General features: G+C 36.4%; 1 protein-coding gene and 2 pseudogenes across 1 annotated transcript in view; 2 read left to right on the top strand and 1 right to left on the bottom strand.

Annotated features, from left to right (window-relative positions):
- Positions 1–27,058, bottom strand: part of HTR2C (5-hydroxytryptamine receptor 2C) — a 279,985-nt gene that overhangs the window by 95,354 nt on the left and 157,573 nt on the right. The gene's annotated exons all lie outside the window — the stretch shown is intronic.
- On the top strand, positions 23,970–25,631 carry LOC101050467 (heat shock cognate 71 kDa protein-like; annotated as a pseudogene).
- Positions 26,026–26,644, top strand: LOC120361907 (small ribosomal subunit protein eS7-like; annotated as a pseudogene).

Here is a 27,058-nt window from a genome sequence, read left to right on the forward strand (position 1 = left end):
GTTTTGATTTGATAAAAGTCTTGCTTCAGAGAGGTGGAACACGATGTCTGAATAGAAGCCTCTAGCAATTGTCCCCCACTCACAGGAACACCAAGTTGAAGGACTATCCACCCAAAGAAGCACCATCATACAAAGAAAAATTAGGTGAGTGATTACAGTACCTGGTTTTAACATCATGTTAAGGAAAGAGATACTGAAGAGGTTAGGAAAGACAGTCTTGAATTGTCTACACCACCACCACTGCCCCCATCCTCTGGCAGGGGTCACCTGGTGCAGAGAAAGAACCTTTATGCTTGTTGAAGGGAGAACACAGTGATTGTGAGCCTTTGCATTGGAACTCAGTGCTGGTAAGCAACAATGGGGCAGAAGTCAGCCGGCCCCCACTGAGAGAGCATTTAGATTAGCCCTAGCTAGAAGCAAATGTCCATACCGGTGGTCAGAACCTGAGTTCTGTCTGGCAAGTCCCACCACCATGGGGAAAAGTGCCCTGGAGTCCTAAATAAATTTGAAAGGCAGTCTAGGCCATCAGGCAAGTCCTGGTGCTGTGCTGGGCTTAGAGCCAATGCACTTGGGGTGCATGAGAGCTAGTGAGATATCAGCTGGGGTGGCCAAGAGAGTGTTTGCATCACTCCTCCCCTACTTCCTGGCACCACAGCCCACAGCTCCGGGAGAGACTCCTTCCCTCTGCTTGAGGAAAGGGGAGAGGAATGAGGACCTTGTCCTGCAATCCGAATACCATTTGAGCCAGAGTAGAATAGGATACCAGGCAGAGTCCTGATGCCCCCATTTCAGGTTTAGCTCCTGGAAGACATTTCTTAACACACCTAAGCCAGAAGATAACCCACTGCCTTGAAGGGAAGAACCAAGTTCTGGAAGAACTCATCACCTGCTGACTAAAGAACATTTGGTCCCTGAATAATCAGCAGTGGTAGCCAAGCAGAACTTGCCATAGGCCTTGGGTGAGACTCAGAGCCCTGCTGGCCTCAGTAGTGACCCAGGACATTCCCAGCTGTGGTGGTCATGGGGCGAGACTCTTTCTGATTGAAAAAAGAAGAGTCTTGTAACCTGGGTAACAGCTTGGTAACAGTAGGGCAGAGCACCAAGTGGGCTCTTGAGGTCCCCAGTTTCAGGCCTTGGTTCTTAGACAGCATTTCTATACCTTCCTTGAGCCATAGTGGAGGCCACCGGCCTGAATGAAAAGGCGCTGGACTGGCAGCATTTACCGCAAGCTGACTGAAGAGCCTCTGGGCCTTGAGTGATCACTAGGGGTAGCCAGGCAGTACTCGACACGTGCATGGGGTGGTGGTGGCCATGGAGAGTGATTCCTTTGCTTGAGAAAAGGGAAGGAAAGAATGAGAAGAACTTTGTCCTGCAGCTTGGGTGTCAGTTCAGCTGCAGTAGAATAGAGCATCTGGTAGATTCCTAAGGTAACCAACTCCAGACCCTGGCTCCCAGACAGCAACGCCAGGCCTGCCCAGGGCCAGAGGAACTCACCACCCTGAAGGGAAAGACACAGGCCTGGATGGATTTGTCACCTGCTTATTGTGGACCCTTGGGCCTTCAGTGAAAAAAGATGGTAGCTAGGCCATGGTCATTGTGGGATCTGGCCAGGACCCATTGCTGTGCTGGCTTCAGTCTAACCTAGTGCAGTCCCAGTGGTGGTGGCCATGGGTTGGAAGAAAACATTTTCAAACTATGCATCTGACAAGGCATTAATAACCAGAACATATAAGGAGCTCAAACAATTCATAGGAAAATTCTAGTAAAATAATGCAAACAATTGGCAAAAGATTTGAATAGACACTTCTCCAAAGAAGACACACAAATGGCAAACAGTCATATGAAAAGGGGCTCACCATCATTGATCATCAGAGAAATGCAAATCAAAACTACAATAAGGTATCATCCCACCCTAGTTAAAATGCCTTACATCTAAAAGACGCAATAACAAATGCTGGCGAGGATGTGGAGTAAACGAGAGCCTGATACACTATTGGTGGGAATGTAGATTAGTGCAACCACTGTGGGAACAATTTGGAGGTTACTCCAAAAACTAAAAATTGGGGTACCCTACGATCCAGCAATCCCACTGCTGGGTATATACACAAAAGAAGGGAAATCAGTATATGAAAGACATATCGGCATTCCCATATTTGTTGCAGCACTGTTTACAATAGCTAAGACTTGGAAGTAATGTTAAGTGTCCACCAGCAGATAATGAATTAAAAAAAGGTGGTATATATACACAATGGAGTACTATTCAGCCATAAAAAAAGAGATCCTGGCATTTGCAACAAAATGGATGGAACTGGGGGTGATTGTGTTACGCAAAATAAGCCTTGTACAGAAGGACAAACTTCACACGTTCTCACTTATAAATGGGAGTTAAAAAAATTAAAACAATTGAATTCATGGAGATAGGGTAGACTGACAGTTACCAGAGGCTGGGAAGAGTAGCAGGTTTGGGGGAGGGGAGAGAGAAGTGGGTTTGGTTAATGGGTTCAATAATATAGTTAGAAAGAATGAATAAGATCTAGTATTTGACAGCACAACATGGTGACTACAGTCAACAATAATTTATTGTATAATTAAAAATAACTAACAATGGGACAGGCACAGTGGCTCACACCCGAGGGGGGCAGATCATGTGGTCAGGAGATCGAGACCTTCCTGGCCAACATGATGCAACCCCGTCTCTACTAAAAACACAAAAATTAGTTGGGTGTGGTGGTGCATGCCTGTATTTCCAGCTACCTGAGAGGCTGAGACAGGGGAATCGCTTGAACCCGGGAGGCGGAGGTTGCAGTGAGCTGAGATCGTGCCACTGCACTCCAGCCTGGATACAGAGCGAGACACTGTCTCAAAAAAAACAAGAAACAAAAAACAAAAACTAAGAATGTAACTGGATTGTTTGTAACACAAAGAAAGGATACATATTTAAGATGATGGCTACCTCATTTACCTTGATGTGATTATTAGACATTGTATGTCTGTATCAAAATATCTTATGTATCATACACACACACACACACACACACACACACACACACACACACCCCTATATATATAGGCGTTTATGTAGGTGTATATCTCTATCTCTATCTATCTATCTATCTATCTATCTATATATATACACAATATACCCACAAAAAATTAAGATTAAAAAAATAAAATATTGCTTCACAGTTAAAATTGAAGTCAGGAAATGTCAAAAGAAAAGGGGTGGAGACAGGTATGGAGTTGCAATAATGGATTGACTCTAACACTATATCACAAGAGGAGGGCCTCAGTTCTGGTCAAGGAAGCAAAATTTTAGCCAGGGAATGAAAGTGTATGTCTACAGTTTGAGAAACAGATTGGTCATATGTCAAAGTTTGGGAATCCAACACGAAGAAAACAAAAGCCAAAAAGGCTAGAAAAAATGGCTACAGAGTAAAATGGAACAATCATGGCACTCCATGGGAAATACCTGCATAGACATAATAGAAAAAAAGTGTCATGTAATCCATTTATACCTATGGCAAATCCTAGTTCCTGTTCTTCTTTCCTGCAGATTAAATGAACTATCTGGCTACATACCTGACTCTAAACCTTTACATTTCATTCCCAGGACACTGACCAGTTTCTTTTTTCTTTGACATGCTTTTTCATCAATAGATAAGCCCTCCTCTTTGCATAAAAAATCTTCATAACATCTGAAGATAAAGTCTGTAAAAAGCTTGTGGTCTGGATTTTAGGTCTGGGTGTCATCCACAAACAGTAGCATAAATAACAGCAGCATAAATAGTGAAAGTGGTTGTATTGCCTAGGGTAAGAATGTAGAGGAAGCAGACACCAGACTAAGGACTTGAATCGTTTTTTGAATTGCTTTCTGCTGAAAATTTATGTCACTGTAACAAGTCCCTGGAAATACTGGCTGAAGGTATTAAATGGAAAACTAACGCAGGAGGCTATGGAGCAAAAGACTAGATTACTTGCCACTTAAAATCACTGAAAACGTCAGCATTCTACAGTCTTCTGGTGTAAGCATTCATTTGAAAGGCTAAAAAAAAAATGCTGTTTTATCCTTCTTCAAAAGTAGATAACATTATCTTACTCCAGAATACATGTACTAAAGATGAAGAATTTTTAAATGTTTATTTTATTTATTTTGATCACTTTGAAGTCTCTTGGCTCTTGCAAAATTTTGCAGAAACAAAGTAATCATATGCAGTTTTAGCATTACATTATCTTGGAGAGAACGATTTCTTAATGATTTTCATTCTTGTTATCTCAACAACCTTATGGGAAATAGAAGCATATTATTTTTAGATTGAGAAACTTATTGTTCAGACACATTTAATTGTTAGTTCAGCATTGTACAGCCTCTACTATGATGTAATATGGTAGAATAAATGTGGACTTTGAGACTAGAAAAACCTAAGTTTGATACAGAATATCATTAGCTTAGGTGTAACTACCTCCACAAATCCTTCTTGCAACTGTTCTCTCATTCATGAGTTATTTTCCTTTTTTGTTCACAAAAAGCTCTGGCATAGATCTGGCTTTACAATTGCCCCACCTTTTATTAAAATGATTAGCTGCCATGTCAGTTTCTTCAATTACAACTCCTTAAAACCAAGGAGAATTTGTTTACTATTAAATCTCCAGCACCCAACACACAGCTCTTAGAAGAAAATCTAGGCAAAACCATTCAGGACATAGGTGTAGGCAAGGACTTCATGACCAAAACGCCAAAAGCAATGGCAACAAAAGCCAAAATAGACAAATGGGACCTAATCAAACTCCACAGCTTCTGCACGGCAAAAGAAACAGTCAGTAGAGTGAATCGGCAACCAACAGAATGGGAAAAAATTTTTGCAGTCTACCCATCTGACAAGGGGCTGATATCCAGAATTTACAAAGAACTAAAGCAGATCTACAAGAAAAAAACAAACAAGCCCATTCAAAAATGGGCAAAGGATATGAGCTCAGTACATTTTAAGTGTTCCTTTAAATATTTGAAAAGACAGGTGAATAGGTAATTTTTAAGTGGCTTGATTTATTTTTCTTAAAGGAAGAATGAAAATAGAGTAATTGTAATATTTTTTTCAGCTATGTGGACAAAAAAATCTAAGCATAGCATGTCAATGTCAGTAAAATCAGGCCAGAAAATACAAAGCTAAAGGCATCATCAGGAGCAAAATTTCATGAAACTTTCATTGTCAACATGGATTTCACAACAGCTTGTGTTTGGTTGGGTAGTCAGAGAAGTTTCTAGCAATTAATTCAGCTTTCTGGGAATATTCTTTAGAAAAAGTCAAGTTGTGAAACTCTGTGGCATATCCTAAGATGGCTACTTTTTTGTATTTATGTAGTTGATAATTTTGATATGAGTGCCAGGAAATGCCACAGAAATTTAGTGCAAAATTTCCTGTTCTCATCTAAGATTTCCCATCAAAGTGTCTAACAGTATCATTAGATTGGACTTTGCAGCTAGTTTCCAGAGACCCCTATCTGTTAAGTAAAAGAGATAGATAAGAAAGTTCATAATCTTATATTTGGAACGTTGTGCAATTAAAATCATATATGAATACACCCTAGCCAATGCTAAATGGTTCCCATAATTCTATTAAAAAATCCCTGTTGCTGACTCCAGAATTAAATGCCTCAATTTAAAATAATTTATTAAGCAGATCTCTCAAAAAGATGATGTAAGAAATTTCATAAATGGATCTTTTTCAAGTGTGGGAGAATTCTTTGTTGCCCTATATCTCATCGCACTACTACTTTCATCGAAGACTATTTCTTTGTGATTTTTGCAAATGTAACCAAATTAATATTTAAATTAAATCATTCCAATTAAATTAAAATGATTTAATTAGACTATTTGATTAAAAGGTTGAATCAAATAAGATCTAGTATTTGATAGCACAGCAGGGTGACTACAGTCAACAATAATTTATTATATATTTTAAAATAACTCAAAGATTATAATTAGATTGTTTATAACATAAAGAAAGCATAAATTCTTGAGGTGATGGATACCCCATTCACCCTGATGTGATTATTATGCATTGTGTGCTTGTATCAGAAGATCTCATATATATCCCATAAATGAACACACCTTACATGTATCCAAAAATATTAAAAATAAACTTTTTAAAACACTGAATCAATTAAAGTTATTCAACTGAATACCTTTATAATGGGTATATTCAAACCAGGCTTTCCTGCCAAGGAAGTTATTTGATGGTTAGAATTTGTCAGATTGGTTATAGCTGTTCCTAAATGCTCAAATTCCATTAAAGAGCCAGTGTTTAATTTGGTTAGATCTATCTCATAAAATTAGAAAAATCTATATTAAAACACACCATGCTAACAGGCCAGCAAATACATCCCTAATGGTCAGAGTCATGCACAAAAATTACTTCTGACTGGAGTTCATTTTATCATATCAGGATACCACATCTATCTATGGCAACTAATGAATGATGTTGTGCTTTTTCTATCCTTAGATTCCAGGAAAACTAGTGCTTACATTTTCTTGGATACACTGATGATGAATGAACCTTGGAAAACACGTACAATTCTGAGTGGAACCTCTTCCATGATCTAGAAAAGTATTTTTAAATGTTTATGGGTTAACACTGTATGCTCAGGCAACATAGAAAAGCCAGAGGAAAAATATTAACACCAGAAATAACATTTGAGGGAAAAAAAAATCCTGAATTAGGCCTTGATATCTATGTGAATGCACAGATCTGCTTCTCCCCACTCCTAATAAAGATTGCCAAATGCTATCCATTTCCTATTAATGGGCTCTCTAAGTTCTCTCACTGCTGCCTTATATTCCCTGCTGCTTCATAGGTTGTCTTGAGTCCTTCTGACTAAGCATTATTGGCTGACACACACGCGCAGAGAGACTATTGAATCATATCTTATTGTGAGATGTGAGTTGCTTCTGTGATAAGACAGCTAAATAAATTGCTATAGAAACTTGCTCCTGTGGGATACATCAGTGTATATTATATGATCACCAATATTGTGAATTGATTTCGAAGCCAGATTGGTCTTTGTCTTTATTGCCAAGGTGAGGACCACACTGTAAAGGTTCTGCTAGTAATATCTATTTTTATGTAAATGTTGCAGTAACACATGGAACCATTTCAGCTTATGACCAGCTACTGATGTCTAGATGCTCTTTGGCATAATATATGAGAAAAGTAAGGACAGCCAAGAAAAAATATATATGACTAGCCAAAAAAAATACCAATGAAATAAATGCTAATGTTTAAATTCTCCATCAATCTGAAGTGCGGCCAAGGTCAGTCTGATGCTACGAGTTACTTCCAGGGCATAAATGTCCTTCAGATAGGATGATGATTTGAGAAGCCTTGAGAAAATGTATAAAAGATGGATGTGCATAAAGGATAAATGCCTTCAGTCTTCCTCTACCTGAATCCAGTAATGCTACAAAATATATCTTTCTAAAATAGAAATCATATTATTTCTGTTATGGCTCTAAAAAGTGTTAATGGGAAAAATATGGTATTCTATGGTCCAAACAATAATCTCCAAATGTACTCTAATTACAGTTGAAATTCAAAGCATATTATAATTTAACATCTGCCCACCTTTTCCAGCTTCCTGTAACATTGACTCAAAGGGTTAATTTCTCTGATGATATCTCACTCTTACATTTTCATTAATTATTAAGTTATTCCCACTGTCTATAAAGTCAAGCCTTATCTCCTTTTTCTGCCTCAAGACCCTACTCAAAAGTCATCTTTTCTGGAAAAGATCTAGAACAGTGCCTCACACATAGTGGACCCTAAATGCATATTAATTAAATGAATAAATGAACAAATTAGTGAATCAGACTTCTGAGCTGATATATTCCTCTTAGAAGTTTGTGTATACCTCTAGTTTAGCATTTATCAAATATGATCATAGTGGAATATGTACATGAATATAAACAAAGAAATAGACAAATTATATGATCTGCATACAGTAGACAAACTATGATTATATGATTTCTTGAAAACACTGACCTGGGACTTACTCACTTTTACTTTCTAGAACCTATCAAATTCTGTAATTCAAAGAAAGTGTCTTACCTAGTACTAACTTCTTGAATAAATGAATCTACTGCTGAATTCAAGTTTATACTACTGGTTATTCCATTTTAGTTAATGAATTATTTATGGTATAGTATAAAATATTGAAAAAGGCTTATTTTTCCTCCCATTGTGGTAAGAATGCATATGTTTTAAAACTTTAGAAATATCCCTAAAAATACTTTTTTTTTTTGTAATTAAAGTAATTCTTTTTTTTTTTTTTTCAGAGATGAGGAATTTTGAGTGACTCTTGGACTTAAGGCTCATGCCAACCCTTTGTAACTTGCAAGGGGTGATAGAAATCATGACAACAAATGCCAAAGAATTAATATTGCTGAGATTTATATTATTGTTATTTTATAATTTTGAGCATCATTCGGTATTAGAGAGCTGTGGCAGAAATGATTTCTTTACAGAATATTATATTGATAGATAGGAGAACATACTGAAAATAACCTAAAAGTTTTCCAACCCTTGAAATTCAGTAGCGGCAACTGAACTCAAGAAAATGTCATTTGAATTTGAAAATGTCTCAGTGAAGCCGCTCCCTGATGATTAATTCTTAGTCATCTCTCCCTTCTCTTACTTCACATGACACTTATTGTATCTTGATCTAAATACAAGTAGTCACTTGATCTAGACTACTCTACATTGTTTTTTATCTTTTTGTTGGAAACATCAAGGTTAGGAATCATGTCTTACGGCTCTGTCACTCGTACCTGGGCACCTAAGTGTGCGTGTGTGTGTGTGTGTGTGTGTGTGTGTGTGTGTGTGTGTGTGTATGCATGCTACAGGCTGTTTAGCTGTTTTACCTTATGGAAATAACTTTATCAAAATACTTTATTCAGTAATCAGCTACTTAACAGGAGATATTTCCTAATGTTTTCCTATGGAGTCCCTAGGAAGTCAAGGATTTAGACATATAAGGTGTATCTGTATAGAATGAGAAAGCTTTTTATTCAGTACTAAGATAATGTGTTGTCTTTATGATGACCTGCAATAGCATATTATGGATAAGTAGTGTTTTTATGTGATGACTATGTGTTTTTAAATTATGTGTACTAGTATTTTAATGTGTTTATTAACACACCATAACATTTTAAACATTGCAGAGAAAACATGATGGGTTTTCATTTAACTAAATTTAAAGAATATGAGTCTTATTTGAAATTTCTTTGTGTAGGCAACCTACCACTGGTCTAAAACGTCAGTTAAATCCTTTAAGTCATACATCCTTCTGCTGACATCCACATTTTAAAAATTATTACATGCAACTGAAAGCTTTAGACATTGAAGCATGAATGTCTAAAGCATGCTAAAATACACACATCCTAGGGAAAATCAAGAATTACATTGTTTACTGACATTAGAACCCCAAACACTATGAATTTGTCAGATTAATATGTTCCTGGCATAACCGAGGCCAGTTATTATTGAGAAGCCCCAAGTGCCTAGGGTTCTCTTGATTGTAAAAGACTGTGGTCTGGTTCAGTGGACAAACCCTGGCTATGGACTCCACTCCTGGCTTTTATAATACTTAGCTCTGTGTCATTAGAACAATCAATTAACCTCACTGAGCCTTGGTTTCCAGATCTGTAAAATGAAGGAACAGAGTACTTTGAATTTTAAGGTCTCTTTTAGTACTGAGACTGGTTATAAACTAGTAATTGTCTTCCTAATTATCTGGGGAATATAGAGCTGTCCAAATCATTCTCACAGGCTCAATGAGATTATATTAACAGGGCGGTGTTAATACTAATATTACTAATCTGCAGCAAGATTTATATTTACACATGTTTGAAACCACGTGAAGGATGCAAATATTCTTAACAAAACTTGTGAATTCCAAAGACATCTATTTTACCACATGCACACCAGAACATCTGGTATAGGTAAAAAGTACAAAATTAATTTTACTCTAGTTTCCCAATCAGACACTGTCTGTTTCCTAATTGCTGATAGTTCAGTCCTCAAATCCCAGTAATTATTCTTTTTCATATATACTGTTCTTGGCTACAGCCAGGTACTTCATTTATGAGAACCGACTTCATTTCAGTCTGACTAGGGTTATTTCAGTCACCCACTGTCTGCCTTGGCAAAATTTTCTTTAGCTTGATTAAATACTTGTTGCCAACTTCCCAAGTGAGAACACTTATGGAAAAATGTGCTCTTTTACAGACATTAACCCTATTTAACCCTGATTGCACAACACATAATTTATTATTTAATTACTCTAAGGCCAGGAAGTAAAATCTGAAGGCACTTTTGTGCCCACGGATGTTTAGTTTATATACACTGTGGCTTAGGTTAGAAAATCAAGGCACAGTGTTGACCAATCAGTGCAACTGAACTCTTAATAATTAGAAAATCCTATATTAAATAGTATTCACTATAATTTACCTCAGGACAAATACAGGTGGATCGGAGTAAAGAAGACCACAACTTGGCAAAAATTGTGTCTCTACAGGCATCAAAATTCAAGATATAGGGAGACAAAACTATTAACAAATGTATTTATAGTGGCAACATATTTGTCTTACCAGAATAAGATATTTGTTAAAAAAATAATAAAATAGAAATAAAACAAAAAAGAAAAGTATTATATGTCTGGACAATAAGGTATAGACTCTGGGGCTTATTAGTAGAAACTGTCTCTCTAAAACAAAGATCACATTGAACAGTGAGTTTTGAATTTTAAAGTGCATCATAATTACCTGAGGAGCATGTTAAAATGCTGATCCAAACATCAGATAATTCTGATGCACATGGTCACATTCTTAAGAATTGTGACTATAATGAATGAAAATGGCCATCTAAAGATCACATATCAAGTTTAGGCATGAGAAATACAGACTGGTAAACTCAAATCTTCCAAACTCCTTAACCACTTTATAATTATTTAAGCCATTAGATAATAGTTCTGTGTGTGTGTGTGTGTGTGTGTGTGTGTGTGTGTGTGTGTGTTTATTGTCTGTGGTTCTCTACAAGATTTTAATTTCCTTAAAGGTAAGGACTATGCTTTTTGTTTATCACTGTAAACCCAGCATCTATTAGAAATACTCAGTATCTAAACTAATGGATGAATGAATGAATGAATTTACTTCTTATCTCCAATTGGCAAATACTGGAAAAAAATTGGCTCAAGCTATCCCATTTTCCTACTTATAGTTTTGACATTAAATAGTTATAAACTTGGGAGTGGGAGGAAATTTTCCAGTGTTTTCTGAGAAGAGAGGAAGAATTCATTTCTTTCTTCTACCTCATACCCTCCCTCTTCCTCATACCAATGCAATGGATTATCTCTTCTTAATTTTGCTTTCATTTCCTGTGGATTAAAGAGGGGCTAAGAAAATTTTCAGAGACTGCTCTGTCAATTTTAATGTGTTGGTGTGCATATTTTATGCAAGTATGCATTCCTTTACTCATTATTATTATTATTATTATTATTATTTAAGATGGAGTCTTGCTCTGTCGCTCAGGCTCAGATGCAGTGGCACAATCTCAGCTCACTGCAACCTCTGCCCCCAGGGTTCAAGCGATTCTTCTGCCTCAGCCTCTGGGACTACTGGCATGCACCACCATTCCAAGCTGCTTTTTTGTATTTTTAGTAGAGACGAAGTTTCACCATATTGGCCAGGCTGGTCTCGAACTCCTGATCTCGTGATTTGCCTCCCAAAGTGTTGGTATTACAGGTGTGAGCCACTGCACTCAGCCCCCTATACTCATTTATATGCTTGTATCAGAATATTCATAAGCACATTCAGATTAATGTACTGGAACATGATACATGTATTGGTCCATTCAATTTTTCTATAAATCTTTTTTTTTTTTTTTTTTTTTTTTTTTTTTTTTCTGTGAGACGTTGCCTTGCTCTATCACTCAGGCTGGAGTGCAGTGGCGCAATCTTGGCTCACTGCAATCTCTGTCTTCTGGGTTCAAACGATTCTCCTGCCTCAGCCTCCTGAGTAACTGGGATTACAGGCCACCATGCCCAGCTAATTTTTGTATTTTTAGTTTCACCATATCGGTCTCGAACTCCTGACCTCATGATCTGCCCGCCTCAGCCTCCTAAAATGCTGAGATTACAGGAGTGAGCCACCACACCAGCTAATTTTTCTGTAAATCTTTTAATCACTTTTATAATATGATTGAATTATTATGTATTATATAAATCCATTTGTGGATTTGGTTGGTGTGCTCATAGTGCTATTAATTGCTACGGTCAGAAATGCTTATTCAGAATTTAAAAGGGTCTTGTCGATTTCTCTTCTTTGATACTGCTAGAAAAATATATGAAACTTTTTTTTTTTTTTTTTTTTTTTTTTTTTTTTTTTTGGAGACGGGGTCTTCCCTAGTCGCCCAGGCTGGAGTGCAGTGGCATGATCTCAGCTCACTGCAATCTCTCATTTACTTATTTTAAAAATTCCAAATGTTCCAGTGATTAATTAAATAATCTTGAGCATAAAGAATAGTTACAGTGTTTCCATAATAAAACTTGTGAATAAGAAGAAATGGACGAAATACTCTTTTTTTGTCATTAAATCTTCATGTAATTCCTTAAGTGCAGATGAAACAAGCACCATACTAGTGCTATTTTCTAAATGGGAGAAAGGAAAGTGGTATTCATTCTCTACCCTATGCCTCTAATAGACATGTACATTGGTTTAAGTGCTTATGTTTCAACTTCTAAAATGAATTTTTACAAATAGAATGAAAGTTTATCTACCTATTTGTCTATCACACATCCTATTACAATGAATTCCCATAAAGTAGAAAATTATTTTTGCTGTAATGAGGTGAGTCAACTTAAATATTACCTAACCTAAGTGGTTAATTGACTGGGATTAGGAATCTTTTTGATTTTGTAAAACATTTCATTGTAATGGTATTTTTGAACTTTATTTCCTTCAAACGTATGCATATGATAGAGAAATTGCATTTAAAATGTACTATAAATATAATAAAATGAGTAGGAGTAAGGATTTGGAAGGACATATAACTGGATATTCGCATTTAAACTATTGTGGAACTTCTTGAATACCGTAAGGTTTTTGATTACCCTGAAAAAAACAGTGCTATCTTGTCCCAAGAAATCCATAAAAAGGGAATAGGCATCTAACTCCAAATAGTGTATAGATATTTTTAGGTTCTAATATGACAGACTACTCAATCACTTATAGTCTATCTCAGAATAAACAATTTTTCTTATGCAAAATGTAACTAAAATATAAATGCTTAGATGTGCAAACCTAACTCAGTGTTGTTCAAAAGACACTTGAAGTACCTGCAGATAAATATAAAAACTTGATAGGAAATAAAACAAAATTCTTAGAATGCTAAACATATTATTTTACAATAATAGTAGGTAATACTTACATGTCGTTTACTATGTGCCAGGCACTGTTACAAGTTCTTTGTCATCATACATGATTACTTATATGACTTACCTAAGATGCCTTAGTCCTCATATCAATGAGGCACATACAATGATCATTCCCATTTCAAATACTAGGAATCTTGAGTGTATGAGAGTCCTTGGATAAGAGACAAACTTCTTACCCTTCTTATCAGTATTGACCTTAGTTGTGAGTGTGCTAGCAATATTTCCTTTTGTGAACTCTATAATCTCTGCGTTCTAAGCTCAAAGACCACTTTTTAATTTTTAGAGGTTGTTAGCATTTTTTTAATCTTCACAATTAAGATAACTTCTAATTACTGTTAATTATTTAATTATTTTCTTTCTTTCTGAGAAAGTCCTGGAACAGATTAACCTCCCTGCAGGAATCAATTAAGAAAGAATTAATGAAACTTTCAAAAGCTTTAAATTCCAATGAGAAATTGAAGCACTGGGAATATCTGCCTCAACATTTTATAGGGTGCATGCCAGCAGTCAGTGAGAAGCACGAGAATATTCTGTTCCTTGTAAGTGTAAAGTATGATAAAACATTAATCTTAAATCTCTACATAGTAACAAAACAAGACCTACACTAAAATATTTGGCAGTTTGTGGCACAGCTAAAATCTCAAGTAGTCTTCTCTTTAAATTATCACAAAAGGGCAATTAAACTGTTGCAAATTCTTTCCTATAGAATTATCCCTGGGCCAAAAATGTGAAGCAAATAATTTTCTTCTTGAGATAATGTCACTAAGGAGGAGGTCTCAGCTTTCTCGAGAACTGTAATTTTTCTAATGGTTCTTTCAGTTTATTTTGAAAAGACTGACATTAATAAAGTCATTTCATGCCAAACGTAAGTTAAAGTAGGAAGATGAAAATTTGAATATGAGATATATTGACAATATTTTCCAGAAATATGCCACTGGATGTGGTGGCTCATGTCTGTAATCCCAACACTTTGGGAGGCTGACACAGGCAAATTGCTTGACCCCATGAGTTTGAGACCAGCATGAGCAACATGGTGAAACCTCATCTCTACAAAAAGTACAAAAATTAGCTTGGCATGTTGGCATGTGCCTGTAGTCCCAGCTACCTGGGAGGCTGAGGTGGTAGGATCACTTGAACCCTGGGAAATTGAGGCTGTAGTAAGCTGTGATTATGCCATAGCACTCTATCTTGGTCAACAGAGAAAGACCCTGGCTGGAAAAAAAAAATAAAAAATGTCACTGACTTTGCCTGTAACTATACCTCATTTCATCTGAATTGGGAAGATTACATTCATTAAGGGTAAAAATGTTATTAGAATTCATATTCATGGGGCCAGGGGCAGTGGCTCATGCCTGTAATCTGAGCACTTTGGGAGGCCGAAGTGGGCGGATCACCTGAGGTCAGGAGTTGGAGACCAGCCTGGTCAACATGGTGAAACCCGTCTCTACTAAAAATACAAAAAAATTATCTGGGTGGGTGGAGGGCGCCTATAATCCCAGCTCCTTGGGAGGCTGAGGCAGTAGAATCGCTTGAACCTTGTAGGAGAGGTTACAGTGAGCTGAGAAGGTGCCATTGCACTCTAGCCTGGGCAACAAGAACAAAACTCCGTCTCAAAAAAAAAAAAAAAAAAAAAAAAAAAAAAAAAAAAAAGAATCTAATCTCACGAAGGGTAAAAATGTTATTAGAATGCAAAGCGTATATGGTTAGTCAAAATCTATAATTGGTACAGAGATAGAAGAGAGGAAATGCAGGGGCAGGAATAGGAAATTACTTAGTTTTCTTTTCGTTTAATTAATACTATTGGGTAAAAAAATGCAGAACTGATCCCTGAACTTTAACAGGATTTTCTCATTCTTCAAACCCGTATCTAAACTCAACACGTATTGAAAAACTAATTTCCTCATTATTCCAGGGAATATTTTGAGGATTTCTAATTTAGCTTTGATGTCTTTATTTCTGCATGAAAAGAAAACCCTGGCATTCAACCATTAGAACCATTTAGAGCAAAACCGAATGGCCGTTTTATACTTTTCCTTTTCTAATCTATTTCATTCAATCGCCTGCATTTCAGATGAGGTCTCTCAAGCATTTATAAACTTTCAGTTCATTTTTTTCCATACCCAACAGATTTCTGGCTTGTGAAATCATAAATATTTTCTGGCACCCAATTTTGATGACCTGCTTTTCATACTCTGTGTTCTACTGCCTTCTTTAAACCTTAAAACACAGTTCTGGTACATATTTTTCTGCATGCAAATTGATGTAATGTCTACTGCAACAATTGGCTTCCTTCTATAAAATTTTGGAAACTTTATTGGTAGATTTTTGTTGTATAAAGTCCCCTGGGGAACCAGGCACAAGGACAGATGGCTCCCTCTTATTTAGGATATAGTGTGGTCCAGAAAAAGATTCATCTGGGTCTTTGAATTTGGAAAGACTCTCTGTTGCCCAAAAGTGGGTAACTAGTACAAATGTATGCCAAAGACTATATTTCTTGGCAGATGTAGAAAATTGTAATTGATTGCATTTCAGTTCTCTGTGTTTTGTGCCACAGTCACTTAGTAAAATGAAAAGCAGGGGAAAGAATCAAGTAAAATACTTTAGCAATAATGACTTTTAGGGGAAAAAGCAAAACAAACAAACAAACAAACAAAAAATCCCACCGTTTTTTGACTGACAAAACACAACTTAGAAACTTAGACCCCTAGGGAGAAGTAGGCTGTTACACTGGGCTATGTGATTTCAAGTCAATTGGGCTCAAAACTTTTAAACTATTCGGCTGAATCATATCAAATGGCTAATATTCAACTCCTTAACCTGCAGAAATATCAATTTCATATAGCTCAACTTAATTTTATTCATTTCTACCCATAACAAATTCATGAGAGGCAGCAGAGTATAACATAATAGCTAAAGGTTTAGTGTTAGATTGCTTGGAGGCAAATCCTATCTCTGCCACTTAATTTTTGTGATTTGAGGTAAACAGTTGCATTTCTTTGTGCCTCAGCTTCTTCACGTGCACAATCCTTGATTGTATTACTAAAGGCATCAATTTCAGTATCCTTTTTGCTGTTGCTTTTACAGTTTAGTTGTTTCAGTTTGGGATAATTACTAGCAATAGTCTACAAATAATTCTTTTATATGGATCTCGGTGCTCAAGAGTAAGCCTTTCTGTAGGCTACATACCTAAGAATAAAATTTCTGAATCATAGGAAGGGTTCACACTTTTCTACTGCTATATAATGCTAAATTGCTTTTCAATATAGCTTGTATAAATTTACACTTCGACCAGAAGTGTATGAGTTCCAATGGCTCCATACGTCTGCCAGCATAAGTATTGTCATACTTTTAATTTTTGCCAGTCTAGTGACTATTAACTGGCATTTAATTGAGGTTTTAATTTCCCTGTTTACTAAATTTGAGCATCTTTACAAATGTTTATTGTCCAATTGGATTTCTTTTGTAAACTGCCACTTAAAATTTTTTGTTCTTTTCTCAATTACATTGTTTGTTATTTCCTTATTAATTTATCAGTTTCATATATATATATATATATATATATATATATATATAACACGTGTATATATACACACACTGTGATTACTAATCTTATTCTGGGGACTTGTATTACAAATATTTTATTTGGGCTTATTTTATTTCACTTTGTCTTTTTATTATGTTTATTTTGTTATTTTAACCCAGTCTGATATTTTTTTCCTGAAATTTTAGAACATTTACCTTTAATGTAAATATTGATATTGGATTTATAGCTACTGTTTTATTTAATGCAATCTACTTAATCTATTTATTTTTGTTTTCTTTCCTTTCTGGCCCTTTTTATATTATTCATTTTTTAACATCACAGTTTTTCTGTTTGCCTCTCTTTCAAAGTTGTATACTTTTTTTTAAATTTTACTGGTTATTTTACAAATTAAAATATGTGTGTATATGTTTCATGAAGTCTGAAGTTAATCAGTTTTTTTCTCTTGGACGATAAAATGAATTTGGGACATTTAAATTCAACTTTGAATTACGTTACTCTTGCCTTGTATTTTATCTTCTTAAAAAATTTACTCTCTTAACAAAGAAAATTTACTCTTAAGACACTATTTTGACATCTTTTTTTTTTTAAGACATGGTCTCACTCTGTCACCCATACTGGAGTGCAGTGGTGCAATTACAGCTCACTACAGCCTTGATCTCGTGGGCTCAAACAATCCTCACACCGCAGGTTCCCGAGTCATTGGGACAACAGGTGTGCATCACCATGCCCAGCTAATCTTTTAATTTTTGTGTGGAGGCAAGGTTTTTCTATGTTGCCCAGGCTGGTCTCAAACTCTTGGGCTAAGGCATTCCTCCCACCTTGGCCTCCCAAAGTGTTGGGATTGCAGACACGAGCCACTATGCCCACCTAAAATACTGTTAATTTTGTTTTATAAGTCAGTATTTTATTAGAATTATTCACACATTCATCATTTTCTTGGCTCATCATTCTTCTTTGCATGTCAGACCTTCTATCTAGATTTACTTTCTTTTTTCCTGAAATACAACCTTTTCTGATTCCTAAAACAGAAATTACTGGTTAGAAAGCTCCTCTATTTTTATCTGAAAATGTATTTATTTTACAACTATGCTTGTATGATAAATGCACTGAACACAGAATTTTAACGTGGCAGTTATTTTCATTTAACATATTTAATGTATTATTTATGCTTTTTTTTTTTTTAGAGAAGTCAGCTATTAGTCTAATAGTGCCCTTTGAGTGATTTGCATTTTTCTCAGACTGCTTTTGTGATTTAATTTTGTTCTTGGTTATTTGCAGTTCTACTGTGACATATCTAGGTGTAGATTTGTTATTTGTTTTACGTGGGTAATCATTGGTCTTAAATCTTTGATGTCTTTCATTAGCTCCAGAAAATTCTAATTATATTACTTCCAAATACCGTCTCTCTAACCCAATCTCTTTCTCTGTTTCTATGCAAGCCCAATTTGATATTTTGCTACTTTTCTCTGCATGTTACTTTTTTTTTTTTTTTTTTGAGACAGGGTTGGCTGGAACTTGGTGGCTCATGCCTGTAATCCCAGCACTCTCAGAGGCTGAGGTGGGGGGATCACTTGAGCTTAGGAGTTCAAGACCAGCCTGGGCAACCTAGCAAGACACTGTCTCTAGAAAAAAATTAAAAATTAGCCGTCTCTGGTGGTATACACTCATAGTCCCAGCTAGTCAGGAGGCTGGGGCAGGAGGATTACTTGAGCTCAGGACATCAAGGCTACAGTGGGCTATGATCACACCACTGCACTCCAGCGTGGGCTGAAGAGTGAGATCCTGTCTCAAAATAAAATAAAATAAAATAAAATAAATATATATAGAGAGATGGGGTCTTGCTCTGTCATCCAGGATGAAGTGCAGCAATGCAATCAAAGCTCACTGTAACCTCGAACTCCTGGGCTGAAGGGATCCTACCACTTCAGCCTCTCAAGTAGGTAGGAGTACAGGTATATACCACCACACCAGGCTAATATTTTATTTTTTATTTTTTATTTTTTTGTAGAGTCATGGTCTCATTATGTTACCTGGGCTGGTCACAAAATCATAGCCTCAAGTGATCCTCCCACCACAGACTTCCAAAGTACTGGGAATAGAAGCATAAGCCACTGAACCCAGCCTATCTTAAATATTTCTTAACCTCTCTTATGTTTTCTACATCCCCCTCTCTTTTGCATTTTTGACATTTTCTTCTGATAACTTTCTGTTTACTAATTCTCTCTTCAGCTTTGTCTAAACTGCTCTTAATTTGCTCTTAGTTTTGTTGTTGTTGGTTTTGTTTTTGATTTTTAGAAGATCCACTTTGTTCTTTTTCAGATAATCCAGGCCATTTTTATAGATATTGTACCCTGTAGAAATTTTTCATCTTATAGTTTTTCTTTATTGATAGTAATAATACCTGCTGATATAATACCTGAAGTTTTTTAGATATATTTATTATATTTGTTGTTTTTCTACCTCTTGCCAGTGGTACCTTGAACTTGTGTGTGCCTAATTGTTGCTGTTTCTCAAGGAGCTACTTATTCTCTTTGGAAAATTATTTTCAGAATGTGGTTGCTTTTCAGAGAATATTAGCATTTGCTTCTTTCAGACCTTTAGGGGTGTACATTCCAAAATTATTACCAACAAAATTTATAGCTTGAATTTTCTGAACAACCTAGTTGATGTGAATCTGGATGACAAATCACTGTGAGTTCTGGATTACGGTTTAAAATGATCAGGGACAGGTTTACTCTTACCCTCAATTCTAAGGCACCTTTTCTTGCAGACCCTAGGGGTGAGGTTGTGGTTTATGTTTACCTCTGTTTTATCCTTATACTTATGGTATAGTTCTTTAGGGTGTCAGCTTAAAGGAGTATAACCTTCTATTTGAATCCTTATCTGCATACTTTCAGATTCCCTTATTTAGCAAATTTGCACAAGATAATAGTTGCCTCAGTTCTGAGCTGTCCACATCTGGGTTGCATCCTTCATTTAGATTTTACTCTCTAATTCCTTACTCTATTGCCAGCTCTTTGATAATTTCTTACATGCATACATACATATGTTTGTGTGTATATACATACAAACAGTTGTTTCCTAGTATTCAAGAGGAACTGGTTCCAGAACACCCTCAGATACCAAAATCTGCAAATGCTTTAGTCCCTTACATAAAATAGCATAATATTTGCATATAACCTATGCACCTCGCATATACTTTAAATCATCTCTAGATTATTTATAATACCTAATACAATGTAAATCTTATGTGAATACTTGTTATACAGTATTGTTTTTATTTGTATTATTTTTATTATTTTTTGTTACTTTTGTTTTTAAAATATTTTTGATCTATAATTGGTTGAATTTCCAGATACAAAAGGCTGACAGTTCATATACACATATGCACACAAACACACACACACACACACACACACACACATTACATCCAATATATTTGTTTGATAGTGTTACTTCAAAAAACATAGCATATAATCTTACATAGAACAGAATTCATTCATAAATAAACTTATAAAATAAAGTACCTTCTTGTAACCAGTGTCTCTAATTCTACAAATAAGTTGACATGCAACAAAAGATAACAAGAATCTGAGCTGAAAAGATTTTGTAATCCAAGTATAGACTTGTTATTTGAGATCGTTGCTAGCATTTGACTATGAAAATACTCCAGTGGCCTTCCAGAGTAGTGGCAATGTGAATCTAAATGGCCCTAATATCCATGTGAAACTGTTTCCCTGCTTGAGTTGAAAGAATTTTTACTTAGAATAAAAACCTGCATTAGAAATGCAGCTTTTACCTATGCAACAATCTTGCATGTTCATCACATGTACCCCAAAACCTAAAATGCAATAAAAAAAAGAAAAAAAAAAAAAGAAAAAAGAAAAAAAAAAGTAATTGCAAAAACTGCAATGACTTTTGCACCAACCTATATGCAAAACATCAGTACTGTTAACAGGTGCTTAACTTTGTTTCCACCCTGAAAGACACAAGAGAACACATGTTCTGTGGTTTTAATGGCTGTAGGGAAGGGAGAAGGAAGGCTTCTTTTAATACCTGTTCTCCCACATACTTTCTGTAACTTTGAAATTTAATTTTCCTGTCTAAAATTTGAGAAAATTGCCTATTATATTCGCTTTATAGGGTTGTTGAGATATATCGAAAAAAATGTTATGAATACATCAAATATTTAAGCTATCAGCTGCAGCCTCCCACAGAAGATGACACTCTTCTGCCTGAGCTTCCACTGTCCTGATATCTACTGTACTGAGCTAAATTCAGGTCTAGGCAATTAAAGACAACTAAAAAATGATGCCACACCAAGAGGCAATTTGATGTTTTGCCAAATAGCTTCTAAAATGGAATCCTGGGGAGGCTAATCAGTCTATAATTAAGGGCATAATATTGATATACAGAACTTTTAATTCTGTTTTATCAGTTGGCCCTAGATATATTTATTCTCCATTTCTTTTGTTTATGAAGAGTCCAAAAGGATAGTAAAGAGAATCAAGATAGGAACTGTACTAGTGGCCAGGAACTTAAAGTTTTCTATGACTGACTTGGAATAGCAAATTTTTCTGGGCCAATAGCACAGCCCTCCACCCATGTCCCGAGGGTCAGTCATGGTCTCTTACAAATGAGTCTTCCTCTAGGTAGCTCTGTTTCTATAATATAATGGCAGACGTAAAGGTTTTTTTTTTTTTTTTTTTTTTTTTTTTTTTTCATGAAAAAGGAGAAATTAACCATACATGATCATTTCTGTCCTTAGTATAACATATATGTTGCATACAAAAACACTAATCCAATACTGCACTGTGGGCTGGAAGGCACTTCCATTTTTAAGCTTACTTATGAGATATTGCAGTTTTTGCCTGTTATTTTGGAAAATGTTGATTTTCTCCTTTTTTTTTCATTGTTTGATCTCATCGCACTATATTACCACTCAACTAGGACAGATTCTCAAATGTTTCTATCATGTGAATGTAAATATAATTTGCCTGATCACTTTTATTTGGGGCTTCTAAAATAACATTGTAATAAAATCAATTCCTAAGAATAATTTTATTAATAATTAATAATTAAAATATCACATGTTAAAAGATCCAGATACTTTGAGCTTAATCTCTAACCCTCAATACCATGCTGTTTCTCTAACATAGGTGAGAAAATATTTATTTAGAAATAAGAGGTCATTTACCAAAGGTGAGATTGTAGAGATTGAAACCTACGTTCACCTGATACCAAAACTCAAGTTCAACTTCACTACAACACCTCGGAAAATACCATTGAGTTAATGGTATTTCATGCTTATTGACAGATGAATTGACATGGCACCTCGAATATATTCCACTTTCATTATTAAAAAATATTTTCAGAAAAAGGAAGATACTAATTTATACAGTGACAGCACCACCCACATGTAGGGGTAGCACTTTATTTTCTTCCAAACATTTTCTGTTATGTGAATATAGGCATTATGCATTTCTACAGGAATTTATTCTGTCTCTTAAGGAATATAGCAAAATCACTATTTGCCTCAGGATTTTCGTTGGAACTGGACATTTCAGCTTTACAATAGCTATCATTAGTCAGATTCACTGAATTTGGACAGTACTGATTTATAAACCTCTCCACCCTATAATCTCAGCACTTTGGGAGGCCAAGGCAGGTGGATAATCTGAGGTCAGAAGTTTGATAGCAGCCTGGCCAACATGAGGAAATGTTGTCTCTACTAAAAATACAAAAATTGGCCGGACATGATGGTGAGCACCTGCAATCCCAGCTACTCGGGAGGCTGAGGCAGGGGAGTCACTTGAACCCAGGAGGTGGAAGTTGCAGTGAGCCAAGATTGTGCCACTGCACTCCATCCTAGGTGACAGAGTAAGACTCTGTCTCAATAAACAAACAAACAAATAAATAAATACAAATAGAAAACTCTCCATAAGTTATTCAGTCGATGCTGAAAAGTAGATATTTTATCTAGTTACACTAAGAAAATGTTACACTATATAACCTATTTAAATGTATTTCTAAAAGCGAAGCATTTTCTTGGAGGCTAGGGCCCTGATACACACCTCTGTATTCCTAATGCCAAGTGCAATGCCTAACACAAATTGGGAATTCAGTAAATATTTGGTGCCCTGAAATGTTGACACGTTATCCCAGAAAGCGCCTTCAAAGGTCATTTTCCTATTAGACCTTATGAACTGTTCAGAGTAAAGCATGTCTTAAAATATAAATATAAAACTAACTGGACTAGAAGTAGATGAAATAAATGCAGAGAAAGGCAATCAGAAAAATCTTCAGAAAGAGTATGGCAATAGATCAACTTTTCAGTACCTAATCACAACACTTCTTAATTATCATTAATAAGTACCACAGGGGGCCCTTGTAAGGGCATTAGTACATTTATCGGTCATTTTATTCATTGTCATTTTACTTATGCTTTGGTGCTATGTTTTAATTCAGCAGATGATAGTTGAGGTAATACGTTTGTCAGTATATCAGTGAGTTTTTATCATAATGGTTTTGCCATCATTTTTTGGTTCCATAGTATTTGCTCTGAAATTTTAAACCACATCTATTTTCCTCTTCAAGAAGTAAATATAGCTCATTGAACACACCTGCAGCTCTGGTGGTTTCTGTGTCTTTATTCGTAGTCAGAGCCTGGCCCACATGCCAGGAACCATGTCGAAGGGACCTGAAGTTAGTATTGATCTTGACACCGCATACTCTTGTGTGGGTGTTTTCCAGCATGGAAAAATAGAGATAGTTGCTAATGTTCAGGGACACTGGACACTCCAAGCTATGTCACCTTTATGAACACTGAATGATTGATCCATGATGCCGCAAAAAATCAAGCGCAATGAACCCCACTAACATGGTTTTTGATGCCAAGTATCTGATTGGACACAGATTTGATGATGCTGTTGTCTAGTCTGATATGAAGCACTGGCCCTTCATGATGGTGAATGATGCTGTCAGGACCGAAGTTCAAGTAGAATACAAGGGAAAGACCAAAAATTTCTATCCAGAGGAGCTGTCCTCCATGGTTCTGACAAAGATTAAAGAAATTACAGAAGCCTACCTTGGAAAGATTGTTACCAATGCTGTGGTCACAGTGCCACCTTACTTTAATGACTCTCAGCATCAGGCTATCAAAGATACTGGAAGTATTGCTGGTCTCAATGTACTTAGAATTATCAGTGAGCCAACTGCTGCTGATATTGCTTATGGCTTAGACAAAAAGGTTGGTGCTGAAAGAAACATGCTTGTCTTTGGCCTGGGAGGTGGCACTTTTGATGTGTCAGTCCTCAGTATTGAGAATGGAATCTTTGAGGTCAAATCTATAGCCAGAGACACCCACTTGGGTGGAGAAGACTTTGACAACCGAATTGTCAGCCATTTCACTGCTGAGTTCAAGCACAAGCATAAGAAGGACATCAGTGAGAAGAGAGCTGTAGGATATTTCCGTATTGCTTGTGAACATGCTAAGCATACGCTCTCTTCCAGCAACCAGGACATTTTTGAGATAGATTCTCTCTATGAAGGAATCAACTTCTGTACATTCATTACCTGTGCCCGATTTGAAGAATTGAATGCTGACCTGTTCCATGGCACCCTGTGCTCTGTAGAGAAAGCCCTTCAAGAGGCCTAACTAGGCAAGTCAGATTCATGATACTGTCCTGGTTGGTGGTCCTACTCATATCCCCAAGATTCAGAAGCTTCTCCAAGACTTACTCAATTGAAAAGAACTGAATCAGAGCATCAACCCAGATGAAGCTGTTGCTAATGGTGCAGCTGTCCAGGCAGCCATCCTATCTGCAGACGAATCTGAAAATGTTCAAGATTTGCTGCTCTTGGATGTCACTCCTCTTTCCCTTGGTATTGAAACTGCTGGTAGAGTCATGACTGTCCTCATCAAGCATAACACTACTGTTCCTACCAAGCAGACACAGACCTTCACTACTTATTCTGACCACCAGCCTGGTGTGCTGATTCAGGTTTATGAAGATAAGTGTGCCATGACCAAGGATAACAACCTGCTTGGCAAGTTTGAACTCACAGGCATACCTCCTGACCCCATGGTGTTCCTCAGATTGAAGTCACTTTTGGCCATGATGCCAATGACATCCTCAATGTCTCTGCTGTGAACAAGAGTACAGGAAATGAGAACAAAGATTACTATCACTAATGACAAGGGCCATTTGAGCAAGGAAGACATTGAATATATGGACCAGAAAGCTGAGAAGTACAAAGCTGAAGCTGAGAGGCAGAGAGACAAAGTGTCATCCAATGATTTACTTGAGTCCTGTGCATTCCACATGAAAGCAAGTGTCAAAGATGAGAAGCTTCAAGGCAAGATTAATGATGAGGACAAACAGAAGATTCTGGACAAGGGTAATGAAATATTCAACTGGCTTGATAAGAGTCAGGCTGCCAAGAAGGAAGAATTTCAACATCAGCAGAAAGAGCTGGAGAAAGTCTGCAACACCATCATTACCAAGCTGTACCAGAGTGCAGAAGAAATGGGGGATTCCCTGGTGCTGGAGCTCCCCCCTCTGGTGGTGCTTCTTCAGGACCCACCATTGAAGAAGTTGATTAAGCCAACATAAATATAAATGAAGCATTGTTGCACACATGTAAAACATTGAAGGACCTACATTTGCAGCAAATTCTGTGGCAGTTTTTAAAAGTTCAGCTGCCATAGTAAGTTACTGGGCATTCTCAATACTTGACTATGGAACATGTACACAGGGAAGGGAAATAACATTGCACTTTATAAGCACTGTATTGTAGGTGGAAAACGCAATGTCTTAAATAAAACTATTTAAAATAGGCACAAAAATATATAACTTAACACTGTGTTAAGAATATATCTCTAAAAGTTACAGAGATATAAGCACTTGCAGTTTTTATAAATTATTAGTGACAAAATGCAATCATGAAAGTATAACTACAATAAAATTGGGCTTCTTCCTAAGTCGGCGCTCACCAAGGAGAAAGCCATGTTCAGTTCGAGCACCAAGATTGTGAAGCTCAATGGCGAGAAGCCAGACGAGTTCGAGTCTGGCATCTCCCAGGCTGTTCTGGAGCTGGAGATGAACTCGGACCTCAAGGCTCAGCTCAGGGAGCCAAATATTATGGCAACCAAGGAGATTGAAGTTGGTGGTGGCTGGAAAGCTATCATAAACTTTGTTCCTGTTCCTTAGCTAAAATCTTTCCAGAAAATCCAAGTCCAGCTAGTACGCGAATTATAGAAAAAGTTCAGTGGGAAGCATGTTGTCTTTATCGCTCAGAGGAGAATTCTGCCTAAGCCAACTCGAAAAAGCCGTACAAAAAATAAACAAAAGTGTCCCAGGAGCCGTACACTGACAGCTGTGCACAATGCAATCCTTGAAGACCTGGTCTTCCCAAGTGAAATTGTGGGCAAGAGAATCCGCGTGAAACTGGATGGCAGCCAGCTCATAAAGGTTCATTTGGACAAAGCACAGCAGAACAATGTGGAACACAAGGTTGAAACTTTTTCTGGTGTCTATAAGAAGCTCATGGGCAAGGATGTTAATTCTGAATTCCCAGAGTTTCAATTGTAAACAGAATGACTAAATAAAAAATATATTCACAAAAATATAAAATAAAAATATTAAAATAAAATTGGGCTTCTCTATTTCCCTTAAAAGTTGGGTTGGCATTATGACTATATATAGTAAGTATGAAAAGAAATCATCTATGTGGCAATTTGGGAGCTGGGAAAATATCCCATCTACTTTATTATAATAATTTAATTTGTACCATTGCAAGTCCTATTCTTACCAATTGACTAGGGAGATATGTACCTCTTCTGAACTTCTTAACCACCTACTATTTATTCAATGCATTCCATCACTAGCACATAACCTCATGTTGTTCATTATTTTTTATATATATTTCTGCCTTCCAGCAACACACACAAACACACATACGCATACACATAATTATATTATAAACTCCTTCAGAAGCAGGGATTGGGATTAATACATTATGACATTCCAC

This window comes from Saimiri boliviensis, chromosome X, assembly GCF_048565385.1.
Source record: "Saimiri boliviensis isolate mSaiBol1 chromosome X, mSaiBol1.pri, whole genome shotgun sequence".
In the NCBI taxonomy this organism is placed as follows: Eukaryota; Metazoa; Chordata; class Mammalia; order Primates; family Cebidae; genus Saimiri; species Saimiri boliviensis.